Genomic DNA, 14,650 nt, shown 5'->3' with positions numbered 1-14,650 from the left:
AAAGAAAACTCTCATTGCTACGGTGCAGTGAAGCTGCAAAATATGTTTTCCCATTTTACCCTTACATTAATTTTCTGAAATGCCAATCGTAGAAGAAAGCAAGGGTTGTTTCGTAATTGCACTTTACACTTAAATTTTTATGAAACCAAACATGTTTAACAATAGCAGGTTACAATGGAGGATCTAGAAGAATCTATATAAAAAAGTTGTTTTATAATTGGGTTTTGAGTTTAATTATCAAAATTCTAGAAGAATCCAGGATTTTCGATATTCAAACAACATTTCTATATAAGAGAATTACAACATTTATCCCATAAAAATTAGACTGCGTTTCTTTGTTCTTCCCTCTTTCAGTAGATGTCATTATTTCTTGAGCTCAACTTCTTAATAATACTGAAAAATCTTCATTATTCTATCATATTTTGTTGAAATTGTGAATACATTCTCTCTATTGCTGATGAACTGAAAGGTGAAAGCTTCTTTTTTTTGGTTGTATTAATTTTTATTTGATTCATCTTTTTGGAAGGATTAATTGTTATTAATTTTATGATCAAATTTCTTCTTTTTGGAAGTTACTGATTTAGTGTTTTTTCTTTTGCGAATTAGATGATCCAGTGTATGGGAAGTCTCTTCTGTATATATATATCCTTGAAAGATGAAGATGATTTTGCAATAGCAGAGAGTCTATTTGTATGATTTGCAATATCCAGTTAAGCTTTAACCTAGCAAATAGGTGTTCAATGGTGGCTATTTTCGAGTTTCTTTTAGAGTTGAAGCAGTTGGATTGTTGTGTAATGGTTAAATTCACAATTACGGGTTAATAAATCTATTAAAGGAAGCTAGATTTCTTATCGATGAGAAAAGTACTGCACAAAAAGTGTTTGGTTAAAAGCCTAATTGAAAAAAAGAATATAGGTTATTCGTGCCAGAGGGCCATATTTGTATAGATTTGTTATGGATGAGAACAGTGATTCTAGCACGCGCATACTGCGAGTGCCAAACATTCTTTTAAAATAAAAGAAAGGAAAAACTTGAAAGAAAACACTGATTTTTTTTCTAAAAACTTTAAGCAAAAATAAAAGGTTGAAAAAATAATATTTTAAAATTATATATAAAAATTTAAAGTACAATCTTAAGAAATATTCCCTCCGTTCCAATTTAGTTGATGTTTAAGGGTTTTTTTTTTGTTCCAAAGTAGATGAGAGTTTAAATTTTTCCCCCAATTTCTCACTAATTTACCCCTGCTTTGGAATCACACCATAACATTAATTCTCATTGTAATTATCAAATAAGGCAATTATTTCAATTTTTAAATATATTCCATGGAGGATATATACTCCATTTTTGTTAATTCTTTACTAAAAACTAGGTGTTTCAAACTTCTAAGAAGATATTAATATTCGTGAATTTGGAAAAAATTATTCTCTTTGTTATTTCTTAATCTGCGTGAAAAACTCTACAACATAACTAAAACGGATCGGAGGGAGTAATATTAAATGGTCCATAACAGGATTGACCAACCAAATATTTCTCCGAACTCAACTTGATGATGTTGGAAAATTTTGAGAACTCGTGGACTGGGTTGCATGGACACTCCAAGCTCGGACGCGAGTACGCTTCTATCACGTGTCAAACAAACTCAAGAGCACGTCTCATGTGATTTTGACTCGGAAACGACTGGACTCACTTTTTTTTTTTGATGGAAAAAGTCATATATTAAAACTAGCAAATGTAGTACAAAAGATTTACAAGGTCATTGTTATCAAAGGTATTAGAATCAATGTAGATTTTTAAACTCTTTGAAATAGGTTTTCCGACAGGTGTTGTAATCTTTTAATCCTTGCCTCCTTAGCGATGTAGGCCGCTGCCTTGTTTTTGTTTCTCTTTATATACTTCACTTTAGCTTGTGGTAGGTCTCCCAATATTATCCTTATTTCCTGCAAAGAATTTTCTACCGTCCACGAAGAATCTGTCGACAACTTGTTTAAGTTATCTGCCAGAGCTTTGTAGTCTGTTACGATGAACATACTTGATAAAATATTTTGTTTTAACCATGTAACAGCCTTTAGCAAGGGCTTCACTTCTGCATGGAAAGCTAACGTTGCCCACTCTGAACCTGCAGAAATATGCATGAAAGTCTCCTCATCAGAGAGTATAGCATAAAAGTGTATCCCATCGAAGAGTCCTCTTTCATATAAGATGCATCAACGAAGATTATCCAATCCGAATTTAGGTTGGACCAATAATTGTTAATCGATGTTCTTTCTTGAGTTTGCTTTTTTCTTTGAAGGGTATTAGACTGGATGGAGTTTTAGAAGCTGTTGATTTGTCCTATTAAGCTGACTGGGTTTGGGTGGATTTTCTCAAAGACCACTGAACATTTATATTTCCAAATGAACTAAATTATGGTGGATATTTTTTCCCGGATATGGTTCAAATTAGCTTTCGTAATCCACCACTTAATCCAATCAATAACTGAGCTGTGAGGGTTTCTAGAGATTATATTCTGTAGAGATAGTCCAAACCAAACGGCTCTTGCAAAAGAACACTCGCAAAAGAGGTGAGCTTCTGTTTCCTGCGCTTGATATTGTTACATAATTGACAAATCTGGTCTATTTCCATATTATGAGCACCCAGTCTAGCCGATGTTGGTAGAGCTTTTTGTACTATTTCCAAATGAGAAGTCTAACTCTTGGGATGGTTTGAATTCTCCAGATCTTGTTCCATGGGAAATCTAGGTTATCATTATTGTCAAGATCCTGATTGGCTAAAAAGGTGTAGACATTTTTGGCCGAAAATTTTCCTGATTGATGATGTCTCCATCTAATAATGTCTTGCTCATGATTCCTTGGATTTAGCGCTTGGATTTTTCCTTTGTCTTCCGGGAAGAAGAATTGACTTAGTTTTTCTTGATCCCAACTATTTTGATCCGTTATTAGCTCTTGAACTCTTATTGGTGCCTGTTCTTGAACATTTGGAATTTTTTTGGATTATATCCGCGTTAGGGATCCATTTGTCTTACCAGATTTTTACCAACGCTCCATTTTTGACTTACCAAATAAAATTACCCTTTATTAACTCTAATCCTTTTAATATGCTGGTCCAAATCCATGATAGATTTGAAATTATGGATTTTTCTAGGGAATGGGAATTTGGAAAATATTTTGCTTTTAAGAGTCTAGGACTTGACTCACTTTGGACGCGATCAAGTCGGTCTAACTCTTATTGAATTATATACCAATTCTCGCCGGAGTCTCATTCAAGCCAAGCATTTTCCTAATTAGTTGTTCACTTTATAGGTTTCGAAACAGCTTTTCCTAGGATTTGGAAATAACCGTGTTCAAAGAAAACTATTCCAAAAATCCGAAAAGACCTAGTTGTATCATTTAATTTTTAAGTTTAAACTCTCTAATTTTCTAAAAAAAAAAATCTCAGACTTTCAAAATAGATTTCTCTTTTTTTCTTTTTTGGGTTAGAGGGTACTTTATTGGACAACATCAATTTAACTTTTGGTTTTCAAATATAAATTGTTTTTTTAAACTTTCAAAAGCTGTCTAATATTTTTTAAACTAAAAGCAGAAACATTCAACATTTTAAAACTAAAAAGAAAAAGAAAAAAAGAACGTTTTAAATTTTATAAAATAATGGAGATCTAATAATTGAAAATCAATAATCAATAATTGAAAATCAAGGTCATGACTCAAGAAGAATATCAACTTAGCAAAATCTAATATGGCATCTTCATAATATCCCAACGACAGCATACTTGGCTTCATACAGCTTTCCATAAACTCTAGTCTAGCAGATCTATGACACGGACTCATGGCCATGAGGCCATCAAAATAAGTCTGAAGTCCAAAAATTAAAACTTACCATGGACGTAACTTGTAAGGAATCTGGGTATCTATTAAACATTAGACACATTCAAGTCCACATTTCAAGAAAATCCACATATCAAGTACCATATTTGTTCACTTTTCAATCTGGCTGACAGCTTGTGCACCCAAAGGCTGCAGATGTGGATGTCTATTGCACACTGGACCTAAGAAAACTAAAGTTGGTAATAGAACTGTTTACCGTGGGATTAAACAGTGTCCGCACTCTTTTTACGCTGGTAATAAAGTTGTTATTAAACAATGTCTAAACAGGCTCTTTTACGTTGTTGTCTGCCAGTCTCTTCAAGACTTTCTTATTCTTTGGTCGGTAAAAGTTTGCTTTAGAAGTTTATTATTTCTAAACGAGTTGTGCTGCACATAGGGAATTCCACTTCAATTTATCCCGATAGAAGTCGAGTGGACACAACCATGCTTTCTTAGTATTGGGTTAGGGATGAGTTAGACACAACCATGCGTTTTCAGGAATTTTTTCTGTGTGTTAATCACTTTCATTTTCGTTTCTTAATCTTGCTTTCCTTTTTAACAAATTCTTACCCCTCAAAGTAAAAAAAAAAAAAAAACACTAACCGATCAGAGAAAAGCAAGAATCTCGCGGGAGTAATTAACATTACCTATAACTTGAAACAAAGTTTACTGGTCGTTCCCTTTAGGCCTGACTGCATGGTTTCTATATACTGTAAACTAGACACGGCCATAGGTAGCATGACCACACCTTCAAAATAGGTCGGTACGGAGATTATGTAAAGATTTTTATTTTTTTTCCCGTGTAAACTCGACGAAAAATCACTTCATGAGGATAGGAGAAGGTGATGAAGTAGTCAAAAACCTGCGTGTATAATTCGTACTACAGTCTACACCGAGCTTTCCAGAACGAAGTCGACTACTTTTTGACCGTGAATTTGAGCTTGAGGAGCGATTCAACCTACTCGTCGCTCCTTAGCATTTTTTTTTTATGTTTTTTTTTGACGTACAGCTTTCAGTTTCTAGTATAGCCACTTTATATATTTCATACAACCCATACTAGAGCGTAACAAATCTTCACTACAAATTACAGTAGAACCTTTATAAATTAATACTCGTTAAAACAATAATCTCGCTAAAATAATGAAATCTCTTAGTCCCTTTTTGGGCTTATAGTGCTAAAATAATAATTTCGACAATATAGTAATTTAATATGTTTCAAAATTCTCCCTTAATTATTTATAGGTCCCAAATATTATATAAATTAATAATTACTAATAAAAAAATTGAAAAGTATTTTATACATATAAAACTTTAGGAAAATATGAACCAATAGTTGCTTGTTCTTCTTTTACCAACAATTTCCAATGGATGAATATATAATTGTCAATAGTAGAGTACTTCAAAATCCAAATCCTTCAAATTAAATGAGTCAAAGTCAATTTATTGACATTATCAATAGAAGGTGTTCTCTAAACTAATATATTATTAATTTATCTCTAAAATAATAAATTATTAATTTATCGATAATTTAATATCTTTTTAAATTGATAAAATTTAGTGGTCCCAAGGCTATTAAATTACATAGGTTTAACTGTAACCATGAATTTTCAATTCAAGATTCAATATAAGATTCCATAAGAAGAAATAAAATAAAAAATAAAAAGAAATAAATAATTACTTGGCTTAAAACTTTTGGTGGGCAACCTAGCAATAAGTAGAGGCATCAACACAATTAAATTTAAATTATTTAATAGGAACATTGCTTCTTAAATGTCTCTTTGATCATTTGAAATGCAAGTTAAAGATAATAAATAGATTGAGCCCATTGCCAGGAAGCTTATGCGATCATCTACAACAAAATGATGCTTCAAGCTCAGTCATCCCATAGCTCTTCTTGGGATTTGAAAGGTCCATTAGCTGATACCAAAAAATCAGCAGTTAATATTCTGCACTGTGGAATCTCACCAATCTTTTCCAAGTCTTCCGTAGTCAGTTCCCAGCCGAATATGTTCAGATTTTCCTTCATCCTCTCTTCACTGAAACTTTTTACCACAAGACTCACACCTTGCTCGTAAACCCATCTCATGCTAATCTAAATAGCAATACAAATGTAAGTTATTAAAAAAAAAAAATTAACATGTGATGCAAAATACGTACTATGGCTGGTGATAAGAATTTGACCAACCTGAGCAACAGATTTTCCTCTGGCCATAGCAATCTGGTTAAGCACCTCAGAATCCAAAACTGCATTTGAGCCCCATGGGGTTCCTTTGGATCCCAAAACCGAGATTGCAGTGACTAGTATATTATTGGCCTTGCAATACTCTCTCAGATTCTTTTGTTGGAAAGTTGGGCTCATCTCCACCTTAATCATCAGGTTGTCGAATGTTGGAAATTGGATTCGCATTAGATGTATATATATATCTTCGAGGTAAAAGAAGGCAAACACTAATTTTTATCAAAACTTTGAAGTTAGAGTGACATATGTTTTACTCACTTGATTCACAACCGGAGGGATCTTGGCGTTTGACATCAATTCTTGAAGCTTTTTGATGGAAAAATTGCTGACACCGATAGACTTAGTGAAGCCAAGACTCTGACACTCTTCCATGGCTGCCCATACAGACTTGTAGTCCATCAGAAAAATTTCGTCCTCTGATACGTCCGCAGTTATCTTCCCTGGCTTCAAGCTTACCGGAAATGATATCAGGTATAGATCCAGATACTCCAATCTAAGATTCCTAAATGCATATATTACACAAAACAATTTAAGTTTTCTAAAATTTAATAGATGTTTAAAAACTCTATACGTGTAGCTGCTTATTTACACATAAACCTTGGGTTCAATTTGCACCAGAAAAGGTTACCTCAGAGAATTCTGGAGAGCGAGGAGGACACGGTCAGGGTGAGCATCAGTGCACCAGAGCTGGGAAGAGATGAAGAGTTCATCTCGAGATTTGATCAGGCCAAGTTGAAGTGCTTCAGAAATAACTTCACCAACAACCTCTTCAGTTCCGTATGCAGCAGCTGTGTCGATGAATCTGTAACCGACCTCTATCGCTTTCAAAATCGCCAGCCTCTCTCTTTCATGAGACCCTTTACCAAGTGTTTCACATGTTCCCATACCTAAAACAGGCATCCCCCTGCCCGAGCTTAGAGTGATTATGGGCACACCATTGCTCTCCATCTTGCTCTATTTCTCTCTCTCTCTCGGAGGCTAACATGTCCGCAGCATATATTTTTCTTTTGATAAGAAGAGAAGATAACAAATGTAAATTGATCCACCTTTCTCACCTAACGGCATGTTGGGGTTGACCTGCTTGTATTTTCTTGCAAGGATTTGAGTAGATTTTGCATGTGCATGTTGTTGTTACCTATAAAAAAAATGATTATCAAACAAAAATCTAACTGTAGCTCTAATGAGCAATGAGTACGATCGAGGATATAAAGATATACATTTATTATGTGTACAAAGTTTGCATCAACAACTATAAAGGAAATTCATAAAATTATTATCCTTTTTTTTCTAAATGACCCCTCATAATCATTATCATTTCTTTACTAAATAATAGTCTGAACAATGGTTATCGGAATACCGTCCTCGTGAACCACGTAAAAAACGAATAGGCCCACATTTTAGTTATCGGTTCTATTTTTTAGTTTTGAGTAAATATAAAAGTGAGGTAAATAAGAAAAGAATTACTTCCTCCGTTTCTGGAAAAGATATATTTTTATTTTTCAATTTGATCTAAAAATAAGTTAAAATAAAAAAGTAAAAATATCTTTTTTCAAAAAACGGAGGAAACTTTTCGTTACTGAAAATTATTTATTTCACCAGCGGATCGTGAGGAAGTCCTACTTGATCATTTCTACTGGCCTAAAGCAACAATTTGCCTAAAGCTTATTATTATTATTTTGTTTTCTCCAAAATCGAACAAAAAATTCACTTAACACAAACACAGATTACATATACAGACCCATGAAGGGCAGACTCAATAACCGGTGGATTATTTAACAAGGACACATATTGGGTGATCGAGCAAGCAGGAGTACTAAAGCATGCGACGGGTCAGCAGAATGTCAAGGGGGACTACCTTGTAACTCATTAAACCTTGTGTCGCCGTCATGTCCACTTCCCCAACAGGCGACTTCATTTCAAACTCAAGAATGAGACGAGTAAGTACCAGGTGCATTAGATCCATAGAGAACGATACACCTGGACATATCCGTCGACCTGCTCCAAATGGTAACAACTCATAATCTTGACCCCGTACATCAACCATCTTCTGCTCATTGCTCAAAAATCTCTCTGGTCGAAACACCGACGGATCATCCCATACTTCTGGCTCTCGTTGAACCTTCCATACGTTAACCCATAACCGTGTCCCTGCTGGTACATGAAACCCACCAACCACACAATCTTCGCTGCTCAGTCGCTCCACCACTGGGCTGGCTGGATACAACCGCATCGATTCTTTGATGATCGCTTGGACGTAGACAAGGTTACGAATATCATCAAAATCCACCATGACTTCCCCATTTGTTGATTTCCTTTTTGTTCCAAAGTGCGCATCCACTTCTTCTTTTGCCTTGTCTAGCACATGGCGGTTATTCAGCAGCAAGGAAAGGGTCCAGATTGTGGTCAGTTTTGTGGTGTCAGTCGCCCCGCCTATCATGTCCTGCATATATGATCATTAAGAGTCAGATCATACATATATAAACTGTTGGGATTATTAGTCCCATATTGTATGGACAATTAAGATCCTGCGGTTTATAATTTCTTAGGGCCTCTCCACTCATTGCCAATTGGTTTTGAGTTGGATGCCCGAGTTCTAACATAAACAATAAACATACACATCAAAAATAGATGTTTGTATCCCTTCGCGCTACCACTTCAACAAATGTTGCTATCCTACTGATCATTAAGTTGATAGCATACCACGATGATAGATTTGATAGGCATTTGACGAGCGTAATTGTTTCCAGGAAGCTCTGGTTGCTCCATTATTGACAAACAAATGTCAATGAAGTCATCTTGTTCATCCTCGGTGGTATTCTCATCTCCTTTTTTAGTTCTAGAAAATCGTCTCTTTTGACGATGATCTTCAATTATGCTTTCAACCACTAAGTCTAATTTTTTTGCGTGGTGCTTCATATCTTTTATAAGACCACTTAACTGATCAATCCACCCTAGCCATGGAAAGGTATCTGAGACTGCAGGTATGGACATAAAACGTGATGCTTCATCAATTGCTACTGTAAATCGTTCCGCACTGCTTGTAGCACCTGTTTATACATATGCACGCAGTTAAATATGTATGACTACTAATTAACATATACAACTCCCTCTGTTTTTAAAAGGAGATGCTATTAGTTTTTTTTTTTTTTTTTAATTTGCCCTATTTTTAAGTTAAAATGAAAAATAATTAAATATTTTTCTAAAAAAACGAAGAAGGTAGTATCAAGTAGTACCCAATTTTTATTTTAACATAGACAAATACTCACTTGTGTCGGTGTCTGATTGGAATCCGCAGACTATTCTTCCTATCACGTTGAATGATAATTTTCCAAGCCAATCATCCATTCTCACCATGCCAGCTGCGGTAGTAGTAGAGTCTCCCTCATTTTCAGAGTTTTTACTTTTGTTGCATGACTCGTATAGTTTATTGAAAGAGGTATCAACTTGAGAATTTATCAAGTGCCTGAACTTGAGTAGTTGTTGATTTGAGAGAAGGTTGTGCACACAGATCTTTCGTAACTCCCTCCAATATTTTCCATACGGTACTTGTGAAAGACCGGCTGAGTCGATACCACCTGCATTGAATATAATCTTAAACGATAACGGCATAGGACGATTTGAAAAAACAATGTCATTGTTTCCTGTAAAACACTCTTTTGCCATCTCCCAACTGCTCACAACTAGAGCCCTGTGGCCACCTGTTGGGAAACTGAAAATAGGTCCGTATTTATCAGCCATATTTCCAAGAGTGACATGAATTAAGCCGGTTTTATTCATGAAAACATGATAAAGACCGATCATTGGCAATGCACACGATGGTTTTGCCCGATGATGAGAAACTGCTATAAAACCAAGTAATATGGATGGAAGAGCAACTAGAAGAGCAACAACAAAAGTTGGCTGAAAATTAAAAAACTGGAGATCAGAGTACTCCATAATTGAACACAATAGGATGATCAATTTTTCTTAATTTGTTAACAAAAACCAACAAAACGAACCCGAGTCTCGAAATTGCTCAACCCTGATTGCGCATGTAGAGATTTACTACTAGTGTTGTTTCTTCGGGTGAGAAATGTGCACTGGGTCAATAGTCCAAGTGGATTGATAGTAACCATATTTTATAGAAAAGTTTCTCTGCATAATTTGGACTTCAACCGACGGTCCGACTTATACTAACCAGCAGTTGCTAGTTGACAATGATCGACTGGTAGCTCGTACAACGTCATTGCCTTCTTCCTGTGCTCTCTTCCCAAAACTATACTTGAATTCGTACATCACATGTTCTCTACCCATACTTCTCTACAAGTTTTTTCCTGTCATTTGATTTGAAAAGAATCGGTGTTATTTTCGAAATCCGAAACTCCTCCGCGAGTTGAAAATTATGAACAATTTGGTTTTCCTCATTTTCTTCTCTCAGAATTTAAGTTCTTAGACTTGTCACTAAGTTTTCCTCAACCTCGTCGCTGCCACAACCAGCTGGATAACTTGCATTCTAGCTACTGACAGAAAACCGAAGGCACATGGGGAATTCTGTTTGTTAAGGAGGGGTCTTCTTTGTTGGTGTAGAGAGACCATTTAGTTGAAGGACTTTTTTGATAGACATCTCACCAGCTATTTCCCTACTGAAATGTACTTGTGATTGAGAAAATTAAAAGCAACTCTCAACTACCCATGTAATTACAAGTTTTTAATATTAGGGACAGTAACAATTGATTTTGCACCATGTGAATCACCAACAATCAGTTACCAGGACCACCGGGAAGACAGAGGTGCCAAAGCTCCAAATTTCAACTCTGCCAAAATCTGAAAATCCCTAATAAGTTTGAACTGCCAAAACTTGATATCCCAACTTTGCCAATGACTGGATTTTGAGGCAACCAGAGCAGCATCAATCATCATAGGTATTGTCGTCTGAGACACAAGATAAAGATAATTGCATCAGTGATGTAGTGGCAAAAGAATATGCTTGGTTATGATCATATCCAAAATGCAAAAGATGGGAGTGGGGGACAAGGGAACTTACCATCAGGATTATCATCTTCTTGCTGATTATAATCATCGTCAGGATTTTCAACCAGCAAAACCACGCATAAGTCAAGGTATCCTAATGTTGAGAACTAGATTTTGTTGCTCCTTATGGAGTAAAATAACAGAGAATATGTCAAGAACAATATTAGCTTCGAATTTATCTAAAGCACAGCATCAAGTACTTGAAATTAAAGAAACAGTTATAAAAATCTTTTGATGCATGTTAGAAAGAAGTGATATAAGAGTTTGAGACTAATTTGATCTCAGGCAGTGCGCAATATCATACTGGAGTATTTACTTTGGACTCAAAATAGCAGAGACACTGCGACAGACGCAATTAATTTTTATAGTACAAACCTTATCATAGTCACCCTCACTCTCTTCGCTACTTTCCTCCTCATCCTCTTGTTCTTCATTGTCGCTCTCATTCTCATTTTCTATTTTCTTTTCATTCTCACCTTTACTTTCTCGATCCTGTGAAATAAAAACGTTTAGATGCATCTTGCAGAAGATCAAACTAGAGAACAGGCAACGGAGCAACAAAAGAAATCCAGCAAACCAAATAAAGAACGAAAAGAAGAAAGAATTATAACAATATGATAAGGTTACACAGGAAATATAGCAAGACATCATATAAGAGGCGCAAAAGAAAACAATTTGAGATGGTTACACAGGAAATAATAACAATTCACCGTTTAAGAAGCAGGCTCGAGGCTTGCATTTAGTTAAGGAAATTGAAAACCTAATTTCCTCGTACTTCTGTTCACGATAGATAAAGTCATCAAACTTCAATTGGTCTGCGAATGTAAAACAGAATTAAATTGACGAAATATGCTATCTTGTAAAAGAAAAAGGTTCACATTAAACTACGGGTGCTAAGAAAATGCTTTCCACCATTACCGTTGTTTTGAGACGAAAACCCTTTGCTTTCGCTGGAATCCACCTTTTTCTTACCTAACAAACGAATTCACATATCAATAGGGAGTCTACAAGGCTAGAGAAGTAAGATACAACTTAAGTAAAGAAGAAATGAGATAGTATTTCAAAAATGTATCAAGAATAACTTTGACGATTTCTAATGTTGTTCAGATTATTTACCTTCAAATAGATCTGCAGGGAAATATTCCTTTTTAAGCTTTGAGTATAGTTTGATATCATTCTCTCCGCATTCTGAGAAAAAAAACCCAGAAACATTACATCTGAAAACTGAAAAATAGCTATTTGAAAAACTAAAGAGAAACCGGAATAGTTTAGATTATTTACCTTCAGATAGCTCTGCACTTAAATATTCCTTTTTAAGCTTTGAGTATAGTTTGATATCATTCTCTCCGCATTCTGAGAAAAAAACCCAGAAACATTACATCTGAATTAATAAAAGTTAACATCCGCAAACGTTTCTGCACATAGGGATGATGAAGCAAGTAAAAGAGTGAAATACAAATAGCATCCACTGTTTCAGTTTTTATACCCCTCGATCAAATGGTTTAAGAAAAATCATACTTTGTAAGCAAGAGGTTAAAAGGGATACTAATAACTGAGTTGTATGATCGATTATGATTCTTAGTTGTCAAAATTAAAAGTTCAAGTTCTAAATAAAGTTTACATTTTCCGTTTAGAGGTCAGGTTTTAGTACGTCAGTAGTTATCTTTCAGAAAGGAATAGACTAAAATTGTATGAAGAAAATGGTGCTGAATCTGCTGACTGTATGTGATAAAATTAAACTACAGTATCTGCCTGGTCACATATACCTACTCAATCAGCGACTTCTCCTAAATATGACCTTGTTGTAGCTTTTACCAGAACACTGAGTTAACGTTGGATAACCTAAACTCTTTCCTGTCATATTTCCAATTTATCCAAAGGTAGCTGACGATAATATGTTAATTTCACTTACATAACTCATAAAAAATGTATAAAATGAATCAGTTTCAGGTAGTCAGATTAGAAGGAGCAACTAAAAATGCTAATTCGCATTACAAAAAAAAAAAAAAAAAACGAAAGTTTTGCTAACTAACTTACTCTTTGTTGGCTTCTTTAGATAATAAGGAGATGATTTCCAATAAATCTGCAGTTTTTTGTTTGCAACGACTAAGGCCGTTTCCTCTTTGACATCACTGATATCAGGTAACACTACATCTTCCTGCAATCACATGAATTACAATTAAATTTGGAATTCTTTTTCATTATTAATAAATAAAAAGATCCTTGGTGGTTTTATTCTATACCCTAAACATAATGTTGAACTATAAAGCCACAAAAATCCTGTTAATTTCCTATTTTCATGAATAAAAATACATTATTAATGTTTTATAAAACCGAATCACTGGATGCAGGTGTGATAAGTTATCAACAAATACAGGGTAACTTGAGTTTACTCACTGGGAAAAGGATAAAAGGCTCTGGGATTCCACGTCCACAGGAACCAAAACCTCCACGACCCCGTCCTCGTCCACGCCCTCTATATGCCATCTGCAAGATCCAAAAAAAAAACTTTAAAAACCTAGAAGAGCTACATAATTTCGTACACACTAAGTCTTTTATGACCAACATTAACAGATAATCTCAATACGAAGCCATCCTCAATTTAAACACACAGTTTTTCTTGGTCTTAGATATCAAAATGCTCTACACAATCCAGAATAGTAAGATATTTGTCGTGCTAAAATCTGTTTTGAGTTTGTATAAAACATTAAAAAAAAAAGAGAGAGAGAGATTGATTGATTAGTTATAATATTTTGGGGGGCAGGATTGAGAAGAGCAACTAAACAACAAATCCCTAGTTCACATGTTAATTGAACCTATACTAAACATTTAGAAAACAAAACAAAACCCAAGTTCAATCTCAAATCCATTCAGCATAATTTTTTTTTTCTTTTTAAAAAGGAAACAAGTTTCCTCCTGAAATAAGCCTAACATTTTCTGACTGTCGGAGGAAAGTAGTCCAAAATAGGTAAAGATCTAATTGCTGCAGGCAAGAGCAAGCAAACAAAGATAACAGCTCCTAAATCTGATGATAAAATTGGCATGCTTGTTGGTTCAGTTACTGATGATACACGGGTTTATGAGGTACCTGGAATGAAGATCACTGCTCGGTGGTTTACAAAGACAGCAAGGGATCGAATTGAGGAATGCGGGGATGAATATTTTCCATGTGATCAACTTGCTCTCAAGGCAACACTTGGATAAACTACAGTTCTTTCGAGGGGACCCAAGAACTCAAGGGAGGAAGTAAAGCTTTCTGGCAGAGCTTCTGGAGTACCACACGGCCACAGCAAGCAAGCCGAAAGTTTGAGAAAGCTAGGGAAAGAGAAACAGTCGTGCTGTCGTGGTTTAGGAGTGTTGTCTTCTATTTTTTGGTGTTGATTAGAAATTACTACATTTTTGAAGTATTCTAGTAGAATTTTAGATGTAGAAGTAGCTCACAGTGACTCTTCACAGTCACAGATCTGTCTTCCTTATGTTTTGGTCTACATACAAACATGTTAGTAAATTGTTATTGGATTTCCATGATGGGCAGAAATAT

At 35.1% G+C, this 14,650-nt stretch overlaps 1 long non-coding RNA gene and 1 pseudogene across 1 annotated transcript; one reads left to right on the top strand and one right to left on the bottom strand.

The window, feature by feature from the left end:
- The first annotated feature begins 234 nt into the window (after positions 1–234).
- On the top strand, positions 235–849 carry LOC113353560. Its single transcript, XR_003361372.1, has 2 exons — positions 235–469; positions 607–849. It is a non-coding gene; the product is annotated as an uncharacterized LOC113353560 (long non-coding RNA).
- A 4,736-nt stretch (positions 850–5,585) lies between these two features.
- Positions 5,586–11,787, bottom strand: LOC113348079 (annotated as a pseudogene).
- Between the last annotated feature and the right edge of the window lie 2,863 nt (positions 11,788–14,650).

This window comes from Papaver somniferum, chromosome 2 (genome assembly GCF_003573695.1).
Source record: "Papaver somniferum cultivar HN1 chromosome 2, ASM357369v1, whole genome shotgun sequence".
NCBI classification, from domain to species: domain Eukaryota; kingdom Viridiplantae; phylum Streptophyta; class Magnoliopsida; order Ranunculales; family Papaveraceae; genus Papaver; species Papaver somniferum.
The sequence above is the reverse complement of the archived record's forward strand: the minus strand, read 5'-3'. Positions and strand labels throughout refer to the sequence as shown.